The sequence below is a fragment of the Schistocerca cancellata genome, chromosome 3, assembly GCF_023864275.1.
Source record: "Schistocerca cancellata isolate TAMUIC-IGC-003103 chromosome 3, iqSchCanc2.1, whole genome shotgun sequence".
NCBI classification, from domain to species: domain Eukaryota; kingdom Metazoa; phylum Arthropoda; class Insecta; order Orthoptera; family Acrididae; genus Schistocerca; species Schistocerca cancellata.
Window position 1 is genome coordinate 841311920 of NC_064628.1, and position 24082 is coordinate 841336001.

The window sequence follows — 24082 nt, forward strand, 5'->3', positions numbered from 1 at the left end:
ACACATTCCAGATGTTCTAATTTTCACTCCTGCACTTTTTTTCTTCAGAAACTGAAAAATAGCGGGTTTTAAATCGAAAAATAGTTTCGGGCATGCGCCATGACTTAACCAACGTACTTTGCAATAATGTATGAAGGCTCCATATTCTTAGTTCGCTTCCATCGAAAACTGTTGCAAGTGGCAGAGGAACAATGCATGCGACCATAAAGTTTACTATTCATACCGCCAGTTTCTTCACGTGTTGTATCCCTGAAAATTTAGAACTAAGAGCTTTTTGATGTACTGAACAACGAATCTCTTCTGTCGATGGTTGTAGTTTTCTACTCTTTCATTGTCAACTAAGTCTTTCAGTTGTTTCCTCGTGGTATTGTAAGATAGCTTAATAGAGAACTTGCAGTACCCGTCGTTCCTCTAATCTGTTATTCCCTTCCACTCTCAAAGGCTTGTGCCAATAGATCACTAGTTCCCGGGTTCGATTCCCGGCGGGGTCAGGGATTTTCTCTGCCTCGTGATGGCTGGGTGTTGTGTGCTGTCCTTAGGTTAGTTAGGTTTAAGTAGTTCTAAGTTCTAGGGGACTTATGACCACAGCAGTTGAGTCCCATAGTGCTCAGAGCCATTTGAACCATTTTATTTCGATAGATCACTAGACTACCTCTTTCTGTGCAAACACCACTGAAACCGTGAACGTCCTTCATACCACGGACAAATAGCGAAGGGTAAACTGAAATGACAACGCAGTTCTGCCGAAATGTGACATAAATAAATAACAAGAATTCGCACATTACTACACGGGATGTTCATACTTTTACAATCCCGAAAGCAAACGTAAGAGCAGAATAGTAATACGCATGTAGACAAGAGATAAGGAAGGGGAGAGCTGGCTTTGCGCATGTGCACACCAAGGCGCGGGTGCTAGCTACAGTTATGTTAATTATGCGCGCAGTGCTCTGCTGACCTGCTGTATGATGCAGCGAGCAGTGCGTTCTTCAGCGCATGCGCAGCGCACACGTCGCCCCATCTGTTTCCCGCGCACTGTGACGTCAGCCTGCTCCACCAGGCGTCGCCCACGCTGACTTAGCCTCAGGCTGCAAGGCAACAGTGGTGGTGACGTCAGTGTGTGCTACGCAGGGGCGGAACGCTTTCATCGGAAATACTAAAGCTCATACGTTTTTATACTATTTCAGAATGAACACGAAAGCTCGTATGTTTTTATACTATTTCAGACTGAACACGCTACCAGTGACTTTGCATGAACATCGGTCTTCAACTTCGTCTTGTGTTTTACGTCGTCTGGTATAGAGTGATTCTGTGTGCGAACGTCTTCGTATTGGCACTTAAGTTTGCTGTAAACTAGAAATTAGCCATCATTTGTACAATAGAGAAATTACTTAACAAGGCTCGCAAGTCTGTTTCTTCATACACCATATACAGGGCTATTACAAATGATTGAAGCGATTTCATAAATTCACTGTAGCTCCATTCATTGACATATGGTCACGACACACTACAGATACGTAGAAAAACTCATAAAGTTTTGTTCGGCTGAAGCCGCACTTCAGGTTTCTACCGTCAGAGCGCTCGAGAGCGCAATGGGACAAAATGGCGACAGGAGCCGAGAAAGCGTATGTCGTGCTTGAAATGCACTCACATCAGTCAGTCATAACAGGACGAAGTTCAACAAAGATCCACCAACTGCTAACTCCATTCGGCGATGGTATGCGCAGTTTAAAGCTTCTGGATGCCTCTGTAAGGGGAAATCAACGGGTCGGCCTGTAGTGAGCGAAGAAACGGTTGAACGCGTGCGGGAAAGATTCACGCGTAGCCCGCTGAAAATTGGCTCATGCCAGAACTGGAGACCGACAGCGCCGACTTCATCTTTCAACAGGATGGTGCTCCACCGCACTTCCATCATGATGTTCGGCATTTCTTAAACAGGAGATTGGAAAACCGATGGATCGGTCGTGGTGGAGATCATGATCAGCAATTCATGTCATGGCCTCCACGCTCTCCCGACTTAACCCCATGCGATTTCTTTCTGTGGGGTTATGTGAAAGGTTCAGTGTTTAAACCTCCTCTACCAAGAAACGTGCCAGCACTGCGAGCTCGCATCAACGATGCTTTCGAACTCATTGATGAGGACATGCTGCGCCGAGTGTGGGAGGAACTTGATTATCGGCTTGATGTCTGCCGAATCACTAAAGGGGCACATATCGAACATTTGTGAATGCCAAAAAAAAACTTTTTGAGTTTTTGTATGTGTGTGTAAAGCATTTTGAAAATATCTCAAATAACAAAGTTATTGTAGAGCTGTGAAATCGCTTCAATCATTTGTAATAACCCTGTATATCTACTACATTGAAATTTGTAGTTCTCATATTGATTTCTCCAGCGAGCTACGCTCTACTGTTTCTAGAACAGGAGCGAGCTCTTTCGCATTATCTCCACAGAATGAGAAACGGGATAGGTATATCACTGGTTCAATTGCCTTTTACGCCGTTAATCACTGTTACATGTTTTTTTCTGATCCTCGAACACTTTCAGTCTAATCACCGAGCGATTGTCTAGAAGATTTAATCCATTTACTAACCAAATTGACAAAATCTAGGGTTTTCGTCAGATTTGTAGAACAAGCTTTAATTTGCTATTGATTGAATGCTTCCAACACCGACTCAAAGGAAGGCCTCGGCGCTTGTTGATGACGTCACGTCAACTAGGCACGGCGAACGCCAGGTCTGTTGCAGGCAAAAACGCTTGGGCGTGCTTATCACTATAAATCTCTTATTTTTGGACAAAATGTTTGGTATTGTTTTGGATTCTGCGGTTTTATTTAGATAAAAGATTTTCTTACTATCGTAAAGCTACAAATGATCAAGTCTGTATTACTGAACTTGTTGAAACAAACGTATGCCGGCCGCGGTGGTCTCGCGGTTCTAGGCGCGCAGTCCGGAACCGTGCGACTGCTACGGTCGCAGGTTCGAATCCTGCCTCGGGCATGGATGTGTGTGATGTCCTTAGGTTAGTTAGGTTTAAGTAGTTCAAGTTCTAGGGGACTGATGACCACAGCTGTTAAGTCCCATAGTGCTCAGAGCCATTTCAACCATTTGAAACAAACGTAGATCAATATGAGAATACTCTTTGCCCCATTGCAAGCTTCGGAAATTTTACATTCAAGTAACTATATTTACTTGATCCATTTCGTAATCGAAACTTACCCCAACCCCCTTACAATGAACTCGTTTCTTTTATTTATTTATTTATTTTCGTTTGACATCGTCACTGGATATGTGAACTAATTTACATGTGTAAATGTCCAACTGTTGCCAGTATTTAGATTACAGTCGTTTTCAACGAAAGGAATTCTAAACAGGAAACAAAATAAGCTTCATACATCGAAAATACTGCTGAGCTTAAACTTTTTTAAACATGCACATTAGAAAAGATAAATATTCCCCTCTTGGAACTGAAAGGAGAAACTTTATAAGATAAAAAAAATTGTATTTGATTAAACAAGTATCTCTTTTTTGCCTCTTCTTCCGTCCCCCACCCCCTCCCCCAACGTGTACGATCACAAGATATTTCATTAACATTCAGTGCTCCTCACCCCATAGTCAACCAAGATACCTAAAGAAGAGCACCAATATGTTCACAGTTTCTTGTAAAAGCAACCCAGTACAAACGTAACTTCCCAAGATTTACAAATAAGGTAAAGAAGCACGAATTCTGTTGCTGCTGGACCATGAAGTTATTTTTGTATGTCAATCCTTAAAACAGGTGGAAATTTAAGTTCTGGAGTACACTATTTGTTAAGAAGTGTAATGAGTTGCACAATTAATTGATTGCAGAAATCTCTCAGAACAATGTGTGTTGGCAACTACCGCCAATAGTTTCACATTTTCCTGTGTCAGGGAGGGAGACACCACCATTATGAGTATGCCTGCAACAGACCTGGCGTTCGCATTGCCTAGCTGACGTGACGTCACGAACAAGTGCCGAGGCCTTCCTTTGAGTCGGTGTTGACGCTTCTCGCATGCTCTTGTTTGCACCTCGTTCGGGTTGGTCAAAAATGTTTAGATTTACTTTAAATCTGTGTGACTCTGTGTTAGCGTTTCTAGCAACTTTCTAATAAGCCTATTGAATCACAATTACCCTTTCACGTCTCCCACAGCCTCTCTCTGCAAATAAACGACTAATAGAGGCCAGTACGATATACTGGACGGTGAATGTCCCACAGAAACGAAAGTGGCATCGGGTGTGCCCCAAGAAAGAGTAATAGAAGGTCTGGTGTTCTCGGTATAAATAAATGGTTTATCAGTAGGATCATTACACTTTTCACTGATGTTACTCTCGTCTACTAGAACGTGGCGCTGTTGGATGATCGCAAGCAGGTAAGGAAAGACTTGGACAAAAGAATGACAGCTTGGTGTAATGAATAACAGCTGCCTTTCGATAAATGCAGTATAACGCCTACAACCAAAAGAAAGGACCCGACAGTATCCGATTACAAAGCCTGACCGAGCGAGGTCGCGCAGTGGTTATCACACACTGGACGGCTGAAACCCGCGTCCGACCGTCCCGATTTGGGTCTTCGGTGATTTCGCTACATTGCTTCGGGCAAAGGTTGGGATGGCTCCTTTGAAATGGCACGGCCGACTTCCTTCCCCATCCTTCCCTAATCCGATGAGACCGATGACCTCGCTGGTTGGTCTCCTCCCCCAAATAAATCAACCAACCAACCAACAAAGCGCGAAACATTGTATACCTATATAGGGGTATTCGCAAGATCCAGTACAAAAATGGGACGATCACATAACACCGTATTAAGGAAGGCGTATTAGCACTTAGGTTTGTAGGAGGAAAAGTAAATACCCTTGCAGAAGAGCGCAAATTGGGTTTCCGTACACAGATGTTTTCGAAATCCATGCTGGTTTTTTTTTTTTTGTTTCAAGTAGAGCATTATGTTTGAACTCCGAATGTGTGAAAATAATGAAATTCAGCATTAGTGAACAGAAGAGAACAGAAGAAGAATGCGTCCCACGAACCCACAATACCATCGAACGCGCAGAAGCAAATTTCTTTCATTGCTGGGCTCCACTGCGAGCTTTATTCAGCTAAATTAGGACATACTGCAGTTGGAAAAGACATCGTGACGCCCCCATACACTAGTGTCGAAAATTAAAGCAACAAACCGCTGTTTCCCCGTCCTGTATCTAACTCACGATTAATCATACAAACTGTCAACCAGACGTTCGTGCTGTCATGTTCTGCACGGAAGATGGCATTCCGATCAACGGACAACCATGCCGGCGATGCCAGGCACCTATGAAACGAAATAGCGTTAGCCAGGCAGCCCCACATCCACGTTCGCTGTGTAACCAGTCACAGACGGTGCAGTTATGGCACAGAGAAGATGCATACCTGACTCTCTGCGGTGGAGGGCCACACAAAGAAAGGAAGCAGGGCACTTTCAAACTGATTTGGCCCGGTGGCTTAATGTGAATCGTTCTGTTGTTTCTAAGATGTAGCGACGGTTTATAGAGACCGAAAATGTACCCCGAAGACCAGGCCAGGGCCGAGCACGTGTGACGTCAGAAGAGAGGACTGTTATTTGGTTGTAAGGGCACGACAGTACCGCCTTAGTACCGCACTGCATCTGGCATGTGAGCTCCCACCATCCACTGGACGTCTTGTATCGAGGCAAACGGTTTGTAGAAGGCTTCGGCAGATGCCTCTTCACGGAGGAGAACGTCTAGTCATCAACACGCCACCTGCACGATCGAACAATGGGACGATGTTATTTTCATTGATAAGTCCCGATTTAGTCTGGAGAATGTTTCTCGATGGATTCGCATCTGCAGGGAATGCGGAACACGATTTCGGGAGCCAAACATTGTGGGAAGAGACCGATATCGAGGAGGGCGCCTAATGGCGTAGGTAGGGATTGTGTTTACCACTCGAACCCCTCTTCGTGAAATTCTACGGGTGAATCGGCAAGGTTTAACTGCTGTCAGGTATCGTGACGAGATCTTGGGACCTCATGTGCGGTTGTTGCGAGGTGCTGTTTGCCAAGACTTTGTATTGATGGACGATAATGCTCGACCTCATAGAGAACTGGTGGTTGAAGTTTTCTTGGAAATGGAAGAAATTGCACGCATGGCGTGACCTGCTCGCTCTCCCAATTTGAATCCCATGGAGCATGTCTGGGATGCGCTAGTGAGACGGCTTGCATCACGCCATCATCCACCAACCACTCCCCAAAACTGCGAGCAGCACTGCATGAAGGTAATAGCGAAAGTTATTGCCTCGACATGAGACTGATGATATCATTAATCGCATGCCCCATCGTTGTCAGGCCTATATTGCTGCAAGGAATGGTCACTGACAACAGTTGTCGGAATGTGTGTGCAAATCCGTTAAGTTGGAAAAAAACGAAGGATATATTCGTCTATTGTCGTGAATGTTGCAGTTGACTATGTTCTGTATTCTTTACATTGTTTGTACTTTACTATCACCTGTTTATACTGTTTTGTGGCAAAATAAACGCAAGCCTGTAAAATTTCCGTTTGTTGCCTTAATTTTGGACAGCAGTGTAGTTGGCGTTGAGTGCGTGGGACGGTACTTGGCTGCTAGCTTCGTAAAAGGTGTGGCAGGGGTGGGGATGACGGCTTCCGGGGGGGGGGGGAAGGGGAGGGGCCTCTGTTGCGGACAGGATAGCGCGGTAGGGGAGGTGTAGTTCTACAGCACAACGCAGAAACGCATCAGATGCAAAACTTGCAAGTTACGGCCAGCGAGTGTGCAAAAGATCGTATTAACATATTACGGCAGCTCGACATAATTCGACAAGTCAACCGTTTATTATTAAGAACACAATTGATACAAGATTACGCTGAAATTGGACCAGAGAGAGCGATTTATTTGCGCCTTCTTGTACATCTTTTCCTCTTTCTCTTGTTGCCATGTTAAAATTAGCTTCTTTTCAGCTCACAAAACGTGCTAATACACCTGCAAATGCGACAGATTCCTGAAGCATCCTACTTTTAATTCTTCTTCTTCTTCCGTGTCCGGATGCACCAATTATATCTTCCCTTCCCAGTAATTAGCAACGTAGATTGCTTTGTCATTGACTTTCAAAATATCATCTTTAGTGCATGTTATAGACATATCTGGGCAGATCAGTAGGTGGTCCAAGTCCTGTGTTGCTCCGCATTCACACCTGTCGCCATCACTGTAACCCCATTTAAATAGGTTTGATTTGCACCCAGTTACTCCAGTGCGCAGCCGGTTTAATGACCTCCAAGTTGTAAAAGGTAGTTGAAATCCTGCAGATCCCTCCTCAAGTAGTTCCATTGTGGAGTGTGGCACCATTTCTTCCCAAAGAGATAGCCGCCTTGTGGCGGGCTTGGTGGCGAGCTCTTCAGTAGTTTCAATGAAACTCCTGCGGGATTTCAGCCGGACACGTTGTTTTCGGTGCATATGCATCTGGTGTCGAGGATCATTCTTTTGTTTTGATCTTTCAATCTCGGCGGCTACTTGTCTGCGGATAGTGGGTGGTGCTATGCCTATGATGGGGTAAATGATGTCTGTGGGAGTTGGTTTGAGGCATCCTGTGGCAATGCGTACAGTTTCGTTTACGGCGACGTCAACTTGCTTAGTGCGAGCAGAGTTTCTCCAATCTGGCGCCGCGTATTCCGCTGCTGAGATACTCAGCACCAGACCCGTGGTGCGCAAAACATGTGGTTGAGCTCCCCACGATGAACCTATTAGCTTCCGCAGTATGTTGTTCCTGGCACAGACCTTTTTTTTAGTGTTGTGACAGTGCTGCTTAAAAGTAAGTGCTCTGTCCAATGTTACCCCCAGGTATTTTGGGCTGTTTGTATGTTTCAGCTCTTCCCCTTGGCACATGACTCGGAGTTTCCGTTTAGCTTGTTTGTTCCTAAGATGGAAGGCGGATACTTGAGATTTACTAGGGTTTGGTTTGAGATTATTGCCGTCGTAATAGGTAGCAAGTTCTGTTAAGGCTCCTGTGAGATTCTCCTCCACTTGTTCAAAGGTTTTATCCTGTGTGGCCACTGCTGCATCATCAGCATATATGAACATTCGTGTCTGGCGGCTGATGGGAAGATCATTGGTATAGATGTTAAATAATATTGGAGCCAAGACACTACCCTGTGCAAGTCCATTTTTCTGTGTCCTCCATCGGCTGTTTTTAGATTGTAAGGTTACATAGTAGCGTCTGTTTTGTAGCAGACATTGCACGAACATAGAAAGGGTGTAGTCCTTAGTGACATTATACACTTTCTGGGTAAGCAACTTATGGTTAACTGTGTCATATGCAGCACTGAGATCCAGGAATGCGACCCCAGTTACTTCTCCTCTCTGATAGCCGTCTTCGATGTACTGTGTGAGATTAAGGATTTGGCCACAGCATGATTTTCCTGGTCGGAATCCAGCTTGTTCGTTAATGAGGGCTTTGTCCACATAATCAGCTATGCGTTTGAGGACCATTCGCTCCAGCACTTTAAATAAATGACAAAGCAGTGACACAGACCGGAAATTTTTAGCTTCAGCTGGGTCTTTCCCTGGTTTTAGTAACGCAATAACTCGAGCTTTCCTCCACAGTTTAGGAATTTGCATTGTTGTAGTACAGTTATTCATTAGCTCTAGGCTCCATGCTTGTACTCCCGGTCCAAAATGTTTAATTTGCTCAGATCTCAGATCGTCGAGGCCAGCGGCCTTATTGTTTTTCAAATCATTGATGGCATCTTGTAGCTCCTGAATGAAGAACGGGCGAGCTAGGAAACTAATCTCCTCGTTCAATTTTCTTTTAATTTTGCCATTCCTGATCTTCCTTTTAGTTTTTCCGTTCATGAGTAGTTGGTGAGCTACTTTTAATCAAACAATTGAGAAAAAGTGAAGATCAAAAACTGGTAAAAAGCTCACGCTTGGTATAAAAATAAAGGTGTGATTCTTTCATTTATGGTGTAACAAAATCCATACTAATTCTTATTTCCCCAGCTATCGATATGTAGCCCTTGGAAGAATTACATTATTTTATTGAAAAAATTTCTATTCACTTGCATATCGCAACAGATAAGAAAGTCACGCATTTTAGCTGTGTGGCAAAATACTCTACGCTTTCCATTCCTATCATTTGCCAAAAGGGATGGTGTGAATATTTCACTTCCAGTCTCGTTTGCCCAGACGATCAGGCGAGAGTACACTACAAACAATCCTTTTTCTCGAGACTGGCTATAGATATAGATCTCGTCTCAAGTTTGAAGAAAAATTCAGTATGTTATCTTCATTTTGTACAGGACAACATGTGGACTAACATGATCGAAACGTAAACCCATAGCGACCCAATTTTTTATTGCAAAGTATTCGAATTTAGTACAGTATACTACTAAATATAGAAAGATCACAATAGCTACGACCGTTAACGAAATGAAAGGCAGTTCATCATGAAGCTGACGAATGAGGCTATGAGATGTGTGAGGCGGGCAGAGAATGTTCCCCTCGTAACAGGCGAACCTCACAGCTATGCAGGCGACAGGCAGCTGCGGCGGCCGCCCCTTCAGATCAGAGGGTTGGACTCGCCCAACACAGAGAACTGGAATGCGTTTCCGCGCACGGGTAGGGTAATCCTGTGCGAGCCCCATAGGGCCTCACAAACGAGCAACAGATCGCAGCGGGAAGTTGCATTGGCTACCGATCGCTTCGCAGATCGCATATGTGTGTGTGCAAATCGCAGCGATCGGTCCCTGATCGATAGTCGCTTGGAAGTCCTAGGCAATGTAATGAAATTAGTGTATGGCATTGTTGGCCGGGAGGCCCCATGCGGCGGAGTTCGGCCGCCGTATTGAAAGTCCTTTTTAGTTTACGCCACTTCGGCGACTTGCGGGTCAGTGATGATGAAAGACACACAACACCCAGTCCCCTGCTGGGAATCGAACCAGGGCCCCCTGCGTGATGGGCGGAAACGCTACCGCTACTCTACGGAGGCTGTCATGGACTGCATGCAATTCAATGCACAAAATATTTCTAGGCTGGTCAGCAGAGGTGTGTGGCAATATGGCAGTGCCTCGTTTATTTATTAAGCATGCTTGTGCAGTTTCGTTTCGTTTCGCCTTGACCACGTTGAATAAGAAATTTATTTACAATTTAAAGTTATCCAGGGACCACGAACTACTCTGGGAAGTGATGTGGAAGCCGCAGTTGTCATTTATATTAGCAAGTAATACAGAACACACCCTCCGATTTTGCGGTGATTAGCATTTTGAAGCTCTTGCCGTAGAGGTAGACTTGATGAGAATTTCATAATCGTGATACAATGGGCTTCCTCTTATGATTTTCAGTTATTTATGAAATAATTATACGCATTACTAAAGTTTTTTAACTTGAAAATAGAATGACAAATGGGCCTACTGTAATGTTAACAGGATATTTTGATTTAAATTTTCAGAGCAAATCTGTTATATAGTTATACCATTTCATACAAACTAACTCTCCTTCATACAGTTTATAACAACAGTAACGGTATGAGATTTTCACTCTGCAGCGGAGTGGACGCTGATATGAAACTTCCTGGCAGATTAAAACTATGTGCCGCACAGAGACTCGAACTCAGGACCTTCGCCTTTCGCGGGCAAGTGCTCTACCATCTTTTTTTTTTTCTCCATTTTGTTCGGTATTTTTCGTTGCGTTTGGTCTGGGCGGACGTCATAAAACATCCGTTCAAGTTGATCGTTGATTCCTTTACTCAGCTTAGTTATTACAGAGGAGGAGCAGCCCTCTGACTGAACACGCTGAGCTACCGTGCCAGCGATATCAGCTACCAAAGCACGACTCACGCCCCGTCCTCACAGCCATACTTCTGCCAGTACCTCGTCTCCTACCTTCCAAACTTTACAGAAGCTCTCCTGCGAACCTTGCAGAACTAGCACTCCTGAAAGAAAGGGTATTGTGGAAATATGGCTTAGCCAGAGTTTAGGGGATGTTTCCAGAATGAGATTTTCACTCTGCAGTGGAGTGTACGCTGATATGAAACTTCCTGGCAGATTAAAACTATGTGCCGGACCGACACTCGAGCTCGGGACCTTTGCCTTTCGCGGGCAAGTGCTCTACCATCTGAGCTACCCATGCATGGTAGAGCACATCCCAGCGAAAGGCAAAGGTCCCAAGTTCGATTCTCCGTCCGGCACATAGTTTTAATCTGCCAGGAAGTTTCAACAGTAACGGTGATCATTAGTGCTGCTATTGACAATATATCTGTAGACACATCGAGTGCAGTTAAATTATAAGACTAACGAATTAAAAGGAACTGAGGACTAATAAACGTAAAATGAATAGTATTGGCATACTGGAAAGATGTGCACAACCCACTTGGCGTCAGTGGAAAATGTAATATATTCTGTAAAGTAACTTACAGTGCTCAAGAAAAGCGTTTCAAAACAATTTAATAAACTATAATTCTCATTTATTTTAAATTTATGTTTTGCAAGTGTTCCTGGGGTTACGTAAATCAGTTGTAACTGCTGCTAAACATAGCATTTCATTTTCCATAGCAGAAATTCTCGCCATAGTGACTTTCATAATACTGACTGAAAGTGCTTGACACATTACTAGCGTGTAGCGTGTTCAGGCGAGCGACCGATTACAGGCAGTATCGCTCTCGACGGATCGCTACAGCTGTTGTTACAATTAATGTTAGATGGTATCTCACAGGTTGCTTCGCCGCGGCACTAATGTGGCTCTCACACCCTCCGCTGATACGGCAAGGTACAGTCAGCGAGTGCCGCAAAGGCAGCTGCCAGCACCCGACACTCGATGCGGGTCAAGGTCACAGCCTCATGCCATCGCATAGCGGACGCGCGCCCTTTGCTCGAACAGCCGGACGTCGGATCCTATGTAGATTTTTTTTTGTCCTTGCAGCGGAGTACCTAGGGTATGCGGGCAGAGCTGTCTGCACCAGGTACCACGTCCTTGGTGGTGGCGAAATTTGCTACGTTCAGTGACACGAGCTGCAAAAATATTATCCTGATACCTACGGTATGGATGTAATGATGTGCCGAGGACAAGTTACGAATGCCCATTATCGTTGATACAACCGGTTTTGGGTTACACAGTTTTTTTTTTTTGCAACACCAGTTTAAGCGGACTACTGAAACCGCTTGAAATAACCGGTTTTCGAAATAACCGATTTTCGGTTTCTTATTCCTATTATTTCCTGTGGTAAACGTAGAAATCGAACAAAGACTGAAAAATTTTGATATCATGTTTCAAGATACGTAGGATCGAAGTACTAAATTAAACATGCAAACAGAATTGTTAGTCCAGCCACCATCGCTGCTTTTCTCGAAAAGTGATAAGTGGCTGTCTACTACAAAAAATCAGCAGTATTCTCCTACTGAATCTAATGCTTTGAAATTCTGCTCAAAATCGTATTGTAATCGCTAATCATACCACTATTTGGACGTAAAGAATAATAAATGCTAAAGGTTGAAAATTTGGGTTGAAGAAGTCTGTTTTTCGTGTCAATTGGTCGGTTTTCAAGGGTGCAAGCAGATAGAGGCGTGCTATGTAGACAGGCATCAGATCAGCTGTTTTCTGTTTTTATTGTAAACTGTGAATGAACGGCTAAGTTTTCTCCTCAAATTATGTCACAAGTTTCTTGTGGCTCTTCCCGCTTTTAATCTTTTAAAGCAAATCGATGTCGCACTTCGGGTAATACTGGCAGACTGGGGTTGGTGCCATTCTATAATGCAACTGTGTCCGACGACGACAATGAGAAACTGTCATATAGCCCAGAAGTAGCCAGTCTTGCACAACGCATGTGCACGCGGACCATCTAATGCGTTGTACACACTAGCATACAAAGTCGAGTTATTTTTGTATCTAGACAGAGTCTCTATTTTGCATAGAGATAACTGAGAGACAAATGGTTCAAATGGCTGTGAGCACTATGGGACTTAACTTCTGAGGTCATCAGTCCCCCAGGACTTAGAACTACTTAAACCTAACAAACCTAAGGACATCACACACATCCATGCCCGAGGCAGGATTCGAACCTGCGACCGTTCCAGACTGTAGCGCCTAGAACTGCTCGGCCACTCTGGCTGGCAACTGAGAGACATTTCTCGCCTATAGACATGCTTTTGCAAGAAACAAAATTACAGAACTTTTGGTTCACATTTGAAATGGGAGAACTGTAGTGTCGCGGAATAGTAAAGAGTTGGAAACGTGGAATATTGTCAAAGTTTCGTTGCCTATGCTGAGAGCCAGAGGCAGTAGGTTAGCCAGGAGGTAAAAGGATTGCACATGTATCGGAATATGTCGTCACGCAGGGGCAGTGGCCTGGTTATACACAACAGGCGAGAGAGAATTGCTTAGCATGTGGGTTTGTGTTAGACGGAGACTTACGTAGAGTGTAAGGCAGAGGTATAGCGTCAGTTGTACTGCATTTCATAACTTCTCGTAGGTCTGCTGTAACAACACATAACTCTGTCACAAAAACACCTAAGGGGTGAGTACGACAGATAAATCAGCAGTATAAGTGGAATGAATGTGTTCATTACAAACGAGCATAATGTCAGGACGTCGCTCATGCTTCCTTTAAATACGCCAGCTTTGATAGCAACAAGGCACTCGCAGTTAGACTTGCAGTTGGATGTGTACTGGGTCACTGCGTAGCGCTCAGCTCGGTGATCGACATGTTAATCTTTATTAAGGAGATGTTGCAGTAAGGGCGGCCCATCCAGCAGCAGATGTGAGGGGACAGTACCAGCTCTGGTCCTCTCTGCTGCCGCTGTCAATCATCAACCCAGGATTAGCAGATATCATGGCAGACTTGCTCGCCACCAATGCTGACCACATCAGTGAGCCGTCATCGAGATCGTGTGGGGCCTAGGCCCTGTGCATCCACCGTCACAACCGGATGAGCCGACGATGCTGGGGGACTGCAGCCTGTTCCGCCCGTCCATCGCGGACGAGCCACCAGGAGGAGCAGGGAAGAAGACGGTGTGGGATAGAGTACACTCCGCACTACGAGAACGCTTCTCATGGTGACAGTGCCGGAACTCCAACCCGGAGCCTCCTATGCGCAGCGGCCTGCTGTCCGCCGCCGAGCTGGTCGGCCAGACGTGCGCCGCCAGCCACGCGCAGCCGAAGTAAGGTCATTCCATCGCTATGTCACAGCACACAGCACTGCGCTAGCAAGACTGGTGCGGCCCGGAGCTGGTGTCATCGCTCCAAGTCAGCGAGGACTCGGGGAAGGTCGTTGATATCACCAAGCTCAGCCAGCCTGTGTTACGCGGGCCAATTTGTACTCGGCAGGAATAAAGGTGTTATGAATTAATAATGTTTCTTTGGCGTTTCTGACGCGTCCACAGTCATTTCCTAGCATCCTGACAACTGGAGAGGTCACCGCTCGGCTTCCAGTCCACCGTAGGTGACCGGGACCACCGGGGCGCCTACAGAACTGAGACAATTCCTAGACAATGTTGCGCAACATTCCTTAACATAGACATGGCCTCCAGTTATTCTCTTTGCAAGTGGACAAAGCTTTGTCGGTTTTTTATTATTTTTGTTTTTCTTCTTGTTAAACACCACTTATCAAGATGTCGCCAACGGAGAAAGTGTTGCAGCTGACTGAAGATTTTCACACAGCGTCACGTTTATGGTAGGTTTGCAATTCCAAATATAAAAATCGCAGCAATAAGAAGTTGGTTTTCGAAGAGCTGGCCAAAAGGTGTTAAGTATCAGTGACTGATGTAGAAGAAAAGTGGTGTCTTCTACTTTCAAAGACGGAAGTAAATTACAGTCGAAATGAAGGTCCTCCACAGACAGTTCATGTTTCCAACAACGTCTTCTCTTTCGATTTCTTACACTACTTATTATCATGCACAAGACACGATCCCAACAAGGTCAGCCATGACCAGCAAATATCGAGGAACGAGGCATTTAAGTGTGTCTAGACTGTCTATATACACTATGTGATCAAAAATATCCGGACATCCCCAAAAACATACGTTTTTCATATTAGGTGCATTGTGCTGCCACCTACTGCCAGGTACTGCATATCAGCGACCTCAGTAGTCATTAGACATCGTGAGAGAGTAGAATGGGGCGCTCCGCAGAACTCATGAACTTCAAATGTGGTCAGGTGATTGGGTGTCACTTGTGTCACACATTTGTACGCGAGATTTCCGCACTCATCCCTAGGTCCACTGTTTCCGGTGCGACAGTGAAGTGGAAACGTGAAGGGAGATGTACACCACAATAGCGAACAAGCTGACCTCGTCTGTTGACTCACAGAGACCGTTGAGATAGATGAAGAGCGTCGTAATGTGGAATACGCAGACGTCTATCCAGACCATCACACAGGAATTCCAGACTGCATCAGGATCCACTGCAAATACTGTGACAGTTTGGAGGAAGGTGAGAAAACTTGGATTTCATGGTCGAGCGGCTGCTCATAAGCCGCACATCACGCCGGTAAATGCCAAACGACGCCTCGCTTGGTGTAAGGAGCGTAAACATTGGACAACTGAACAGTGGAAAAACGTTGTGTGGAGTGACGAATCACGGTACACAATGTGGCGATCCGATCGCAGGGTGTGGGTATGGCGAATGCCCAGCGAACGTCATCTTCCAGCGTGTGTGCTGCCAACAGTAAATTCGGAGGCGGTGATCTTATGGTGTGGTCGTGTTATTCATGGAGGGTACTTGCACCCCTTGTTGTTTTGCATGGCACTATTGGAGCACAGGCCTATATTGATTTTTTAAGCATCCTCTTGCTTTCCACTGATGAAGAGCAATTCGGGGATGGCGACTGCATGTTTCAACATGATTGAGCACCTGTTCATAATGCAAGGCCTATGGCCTATGGAATCGTGTTTGTTCATGGGTATTACACACAAGAACTGAACACAATAAAACAAGTTGCACAGGAGAATGGACATGATGCAAAGAGAGTTGAGAAAATAAACCACAAAATACAAAAACAAACAACACATAACCGTGAAACACACACACATAAACGAACACAACACAATACACAACAAATCAGCTGACAGTAAGCAACAAATGGCACATAATGACTTACAACAACAAAGTCACACACAGGGTGGGTAATATACTAAAAAAACAAGGACTCAACATAGCATCCAGTACCAACAACACAATACAAAGCAGACTTGGAAGAAATACCAACAACACTGACAAATACAGCAAGTCCAGTATATACCAACTTACTTGCAATTGCCGTCAGTCTGTATATGTAGGCCAAACATGCAGGAATTTCAGAACCAGGAACACAGAACACCTCAGAACACTGAAAAGCAATAGCTCACACTCAACATTTGCAGACCATCTGATAGTGCACAATCACACCCAACAAACATTGAAACTGATTTACACATCCTTAAAACTAGTAGCAGCTTACACCAAAAGTAAACTATAGGAGAAAACTATCACATCCTAAAACCAATAGCCAAAGGAAAGAAAGTACTCAATGAATACACATCACTGTACAATAAAATCCTCTTCGCCCCAGTAGAAGAACTATACAAATAACACCCACACCAAAACTAATCACCCAAAAAAAATTCTTTCTCCCTCCCTCCCTCCCTCCCTCTCTCTCTCTCTCTGCCCCAATCCTGAACACACGCACAGACATACACACACACACACACACACACACACACACACACACACACACACACACACACACACACACACACCAAACATCACAGATGCCAAATACATTTCAAATTCGCGCGCCTCACCCAGCCAAACGCAGTACGAAACAAATGAACACTATACAGACACAACAACACGTAACAGCGGCGAAAACTGTGCATATGTTTTGAAAAATCGGAGAAAGTGTAGTGTCAGGCAATCATAGGTCCCGAAATCTGCCTATTCACTTCGCCAACAACATATGAGAAAACACCACAAATTCAAAACCGTAAGTTACACACGAAAAACGTCATGTATATTCACTCCTGTTTGTAAATGCATCATAAACACAGAAATGAAAATTACTTTTTGCTGTTTTACAGATGAGAAGTTGTAGATTGTGTAGCAAAACAGCTACCAAAATAAATGCCCAATAGTATCATGTAAGGTATGTAAACTAATGCATACATCCACTCGTTTTGCCAATTAGCTATAAACAGAACTTTGACATAATATTATAAACAACACATGGTGCATCAAGTCATTAATAAATATCTCAATTGTAAACTATGAACAAATGATGTATAATATTTTACAACAATTATTCATTCACAATTGTAAATATTGTGTGCCAAAAGTTTCGCTAAATGTCAATATGGAACAACAACTTTACAGTTAGAAAATAAGAAAAGAACCCTCTGAAGATACCACAAAGTGTGCTGAAACACGTGTGAGTGAAACAAAACAGAAAACAGGTGTCTTGCATAAGGCGAAATTCTCTTCCCATTTCGTAGCAAGCACGGACATAACAAGAAGAACTGCAACACCACAAGATGATTACTAAAGCCTAGAAAATAGTCCGACAGTATAAGTCTATGTATACAGTAACACACACACATTAGTGTGAGTCAGGAGGAAAGGTACATGCTGTGACAGGTGATAGTGATTCTGAACAAACAACTTCATACGGACGTATGCCCTATTCCGAATGGTTTCCGAGATAGCACATATTTAATATCACTGTTGTACGTTTTTCTTGAGTAACTCGAAAACCGCACACTCCAGCGAAAAGTGTCGCATTACAAAATTAAATTATATTAAATTTCCTACAAAAAAGATCCTATTCATTTTTTTCTCTAGAACTAATGGTTTTGTGCGAAGAGAGCGCGAGGAAGTTGAAAAACTCACTCGACCCGCACACCTTTAGCTTATGTAGTTTTTGTAGGCCAATTGAGGTAGCATATTAAGGTAGCAAGTTGAGACGAACAGTTTGATACGGAAAACTTGTGGCCTATCAAGACGGGAAACTACCTCAAATTATATATATATATATATATATATATATATATATATATATATATATATATATATAAGACGATGCACGAGGAAGGAATTATCCGAATGGTTATTCGAATGGAACGGAAATCGGTAGATCGGTTGTGACGTACATGTATAGGCAAACAAATGATCATAATTTCAGAAAAAAAAGGATGATTTATTCAAGAGAAAGAGCTTCACAAATTGAGCAAGTCAATAACGCACTGGCCCACCTGTGGCCCTTATGCGAGCTTTTTTTCTGCTTTGATTGACAGAGTTGTTGAATGTCCTCCTGATGAATGTTGTGCCAAATGCTGTCCAATTGTCCTGTTAGGTCGTTAACATCCCGAACTGATTGGAGGGCCGCGCCCATAGTGCTCCAAATGTTCTCACCTGCGGAGAGATCCGGCGTCCTTGCTGGCCACGGTAGGGTTTGGCAAGCCCGAAGACAATTGTACAAATCCTCGCTGTGTGTGTGCGGGTCTTATCTTGCTGAAGTGTGAGCCCAGCATGGCTTTCCATGAAGTGCAACGAAACGGAGGGTAGCACATCGTCGACGAACCGCTGTGCTGTAAGGGTCCCGCAGATGACAACCAAAGGGGTTCTGCTATGAAATGAAACGGCACATCAGACCATAATGCATTTCTACAGATGATTCACCTTTGTTGCACAAGATTGAAAGCCGGCCGGTGTGGCCGTGCGGTTAAAGGCGCTTCAGTCTGGAACCGCGTGCCCGCTACGGTCGCAGGTTCGAATCCTGTCTCGGGCATGGATGTGTGTGATGTCCTTAGGTTAGTTAGGTTTAATTAGTTCTAAGTTCTAGGCGACTTATGACCTCAGAAGTTAAGTCGCATAGTGCTCAGAGCCATTTGAACCATTTGAACAAGATTGAACATTAAAACAGGATGAAGCTGAACTTGGAACAGCCCTGGCTGTTATGTCAGCATATTACAAGGTTAACGTACTGATACCTGCTTTTATAGGGTGCCATAGTCACATTAAATTGCTTCAAGGGATACATTCCACCACGATCGTTAAAAACCTGTGTTATCCCTAATTGGCCAATTGTTGAAGAAATACCATTGTCAAGTGACAGGTACAATTAGATACGTAAATAAGAGGAAACTAACTGAACATACATACATGTGTGAAAGTGGGAAAAATAAGAGAGAAAACCCTTTGCAGTCGTTGCAGGAATAATAATCCTTTTATACTGTATGCATAAGCCCGTGTCTGTCATACTGCTCCCCTTGCATGTGTCGTCTTGTGAAGCGAGTGACACATATTCATAGATTTGCTCTTACTATTATTTCATTTCATCGTCCCAAAGGGGAGAGGGTTTCTGGCAGCGGAACAATACTTCTCAGCCAAAACAGTTTAAATGGTGCAAAGACTGAAATAAATATTTTTAAAACAATTAACACACTTTATATCATTACCACTTGATGGAAGGGACCTTCACTTGCTAGCAATACTGAGAAGAGGGAAGGTGGATTGATCCTTTTGGGTACTTAAATTTTTATGCACGTAGGTCTACGCCATTCTGGTTGGCTCTGTTGTGGCTATAAGTACAATATTGGAGGACAGTTGGTAGAACAACATGGAATTCAGGGTATGAATAACTAGGATGGAGGTCAGGTCATGGTCAAGAGGAGGTTGACTCACTTCGGAAGATGTTGCCCGCAGTTGGCAACGTAATGTCAGGAAGAAGAAGTTTTACAGATCGACCACGGCCTCTCAGCCCGGAAGTTTTAACTAATGAAGACTCCGGCCGTGAAAGCCTACACACAATGATTCTTTTACGGTGTTCCCACAGTCCATATTTCGCTACCATACAATATGCTCCAAACGTACGCTCCAAACATACATTCTCAGACACTTTTCCCTCAAATTAAGGTCTATATTCGATACTGCTAGACTTCACTTCACCAGGAATGCTCTTTTTGCCAGTGATAGTCTGCTTTTTATATGTTATTTACTCCGTCCATCATAGGTTATTCTGCTGCCTACAGCATTCCTTAACTTTAACTACAGGGCTATTACAAATGATTGAAACGATTTCATAAATTCACTGTAGCTCCATTCATTGACATATGGTCACGACACACTACAGATACGTAGAAAAACTCATAAAGTTTTGTTGGGCTGAAGCCGCACTTCAGGTTTCTGCCGCCAGAGAGCTCGAGAGCACAGTGAGACAAAATGGCAACAGGAGCCGAGAAAGCGTATGTCGTGCTTGAAATGCACTCACATCAGTCAGTCATAACAGTGTAACGACACTTCAGGACGAAGTTCAACAAAGATCCACCAACTGATAACTCCATTCGGCGATGGTATGCGCAGTTTAAAGCTTCTGGATGCCTCTGTAAGGGGAAATCGACGGGTCGGCCTGCAGTGAGCGAAGAAACGGTTGAACGCGTGCGGGCAGGTTTCACGCGTAGCCCGCGGAAGTCGACGAATAAAGCAAGCAGGGAGCTAAACGTACCACAGCCGACGGTTTGGAAAATCTTACGGAAAAGGCTAAAGCAGAAGCCTTACCGTTTACAATTGCTACAAGCCCTGACACCCGATGACAAAGTCAAACGCTTTGAATTTTCGGCGCGGTTGCAACAGCTCGTGGAAGAGGATTCGTTCAGTGCGAAATTTGTTTTCAGTGATGAAGCAACATTTTTTCTTAATGATGAAGTGAACAGACACAATGTGCAAATCTGGGCGGTAGAGAATCCTCACGCATTCGTGCATAAAATTCGCAATTCACCAAAAGTTAACGTGTTTTGTGCAATCTCACGGTTTAAAGTTTATGGCCCCTTTTTCTTCTGTGAAAAAAACGTTTCAGGACACGTGTATCTGGACATGCTGGAAAATTGGCTCATGCCACAACTGGAGACCGACAGCGCCGACTTCATCTTTCAACAGGATGGTGCTCCACCGCACATCCATCATGATGTTCGGCATTTCTTAAACAGGAGATTGGAAAACCGATGGATCGGTCGTGGTGGAGATCATGATCAGCAATTCATACCATGGCCTCCACGCTCTCCCGACTTAACCCAATGCGATTTCTTTCTGTGGGGTTATGCGAAAGATTCAGTGTTTAAACCTCCTCTACCAAGAAACGTGCCACAACTGCGAGCTCGCATCAACGATGCTTTCGAACTCATTGATGGGGACATGCTGCGCCGAGTGTGGGAGGAACTTGATTATCGGCTTGATGTCTGCCGAATCACTTAAAGGGGCACATATCAAACATTTGTGAATGCCTAAAAAAACTTCTTGAGTTTTTGTATGTGTGTGCAAAGCATTGTGAAAATATCTCAAATAATAAAGTTATTGTAGAGCTGTGAAATCGCTTCAATCATTTTTAATAACCCTGTACTTTGTAATCGCTTATCTTGAGGTCCCGGCAGAGGTTGGAGTCCTCCCTCGGGCATGGGTGTGTGTGTTTGTCCTTAGGATAATTTAGGTTAAGTAGTGTGTAAGCTTAGGGACTGATGAGCTTAGCAGTTAAGTCCCGTAAGATTTCACACATTTTCGCTAATCTTGATGCTAAGTTCCTCGCTGTTTTCATTTCTGCTACTTCTCATCACTTTCGACTTTCTACGATTTACTCTTAATCCGTATTCTGTATTCATTAGGTTGTTCATTCTCTTCAAGATATCCTGTAATTGTTCTTCACTTTCACTCAGGATAGCAATGTCATCAGCGGATCTTATCATTCATATCCTTTCACCTTGAATTTTAATTCCACTCTTGAACCATTCTTATATTTCTGTCATTGCTTATTCGATGTGTGAGAGGCCCATGACTAAGGAATTTGTTGCTAGCGCACTCGAGCAGATGTCACTTCGATGGACTGCTCACGCGCTGCCTGGGATATGTAAGCTACAATAGAACCGCAGACCAGAGAGCAGCGTCGGCAGCAGTAGGAGTAGTAGCTCGCAGTCGGGCAGTTGGGTCAGGTCGCTCTTAGAGAGCAGTTGTCTAGTTGTGTAGCTCACAGAGAGTACTTATGTCCTGTATGGAATTACCAAGGCCGGTCGTGGAGAACTATGGCGTTGCCTGAGAGATGTAGTATAACGTAATAGCAAAAATTATTTTTATTTATTGCCGCGCTCATATGTAATTTGCAACAACTTATTTTGTGCTATTGTTATATCAAAGTCACATGTAAATATTTTTTCAATAATTTTTCAATAACAATCTTTCTTATAAAGATAACTTTTGACAGTCATTCATCTGAATTTAAAGTTTTTACTAATTTCTCCTATCCATAGTCATGCCAATTATCGTAAATAAAATCAGTTGTTTTTGATACATAACAAAATCTAGTGGCCAGCATTGCACTGGGCTGTGCCAGAAAAATTGCTTATAGCAGCAGACATATAAGCGTTATCCGGCGACTTCATTGAGGTAAGAATCTTCAGTTTATTCAGAATGACTTTTCAAGGCCATGACGCAGCATTTCTGATGTCTAGATTTACCAGTTTGGATTCACAGTCAGTTAATTATTGAGAGGTTATATATGAGTCACATTTTTATTGAGAGGTTAGACACATTATTATTGCGAGGTTACGGAAATAATTGAACTGTTGGGAGGTTACAGGTATATTGATTGAACAGTAGGGGCGAAAGGCTGCATCCCCGTCTTACACTCTTTTTAATCCGAGCACTTCGTTCTTGGTCTCCCAGTATTTTTGTTCCCTCTTGGTTCTTGTACATATTGTATATTACACATCGTTCCCTATAGACGATTTCTGTTTTTGTCAGAATTCCGAACATTTTGCATCATTTGACGAGTTCCACAAGAAGGCTGGAATCACACCATCAGTATTACACAGCCAGAGCTACAAAAAATCTTACTTGAGATATTTGAACTTCATCGCTTCTGAAAAACAGTTCTCAGAAACAGGATATTGCTGCATTTATTGATTAATAAATAAGATATTAGAAGGTTTTGTACGTTGTTGTTTACGCCGTTCTGTAAGTTCATCATTTACCATCGATATTAAAAACATCGATTATAATCGGCCATCGAGTTTGTACTATGATGAAATCGAAATCAGCATGGACGATTTGCCAACATCGCACGTCCCTAATGGCGAGGATTGGAAGAAGTTTTCACAAAGAAATCAAAGCAGTTAAAAACGAAGTGTACTTGGATGTGAGAATAGACGCTTAGGTGTTTAGGTGGAATACGTAGCAGACTCCAAGGGAGTTTTGTTGGAGGGTGTGTTGTCTTTGGAAGGGATGAATATTTTGTAAAACTATGCTTACGGATCTTACTATGCGTATGATAGTGGGAGATGGTCAGAGGGAATTATTAGGCTAGATGGTGTTATCAATAAGATGGTTCAAATGGCTCTGAGCACTATGGGACTTAACATCTATGGTCATCAGTCCCCTAGAGCTTCTTAAACCTAACTAACCTAAGGACATCACACAACACCCAGTCATCACGAGGCAGAGAAAATCCTTGACCCCGCCGGGAATCGAACCCGGGAACCCAGGCGCGGGAAGCGAGAACGCTACCGCACGACCACGAGCTGCGTTATCAATAAGACAGATGGGTATAGTTAATTCTGGTTTTGGAAGTTGTGACTTGGCTTTACTCTTGGAGGAAAAGGTGGGATGAATCTGGACACAGATGTTGCAAGTCGGAGTTGAAGAGGAGACAAGGTTGACGCACTGTTTTAGAAAGTGAAGGGCTTTGTAATGAGGGCAAGTGGGTGGGTTATTACAGTCGGCAAGTTTAACAGAGGGATGACTATGGTTGAGAGTTTGAGAGTTCAGTTTTATGATGACTGTGGTAAGTCAGTGCTCTCTCTTTAAATAGATGGTCTGTTGTGGAGGTGGATTCATTAATGAGGTCATGAGGAGGGTGGGTCCAAAGACATTTTTAATTCAGAGAGCTTTTATTGATTTCAGTGTCAAGATGATAGTTAAATTCCGATTCCACTTCCTCATCTGTGGTCTCATGGTTTACGATGAAGGTAAAGTGGTGAGAGTAGGAGGATGGCTAGTAGTTATGACTGTTTGGTCCAGGGGTGATGGTATTGAGAGGAAATAGGTGGGCATACTAACAAGGGAACCT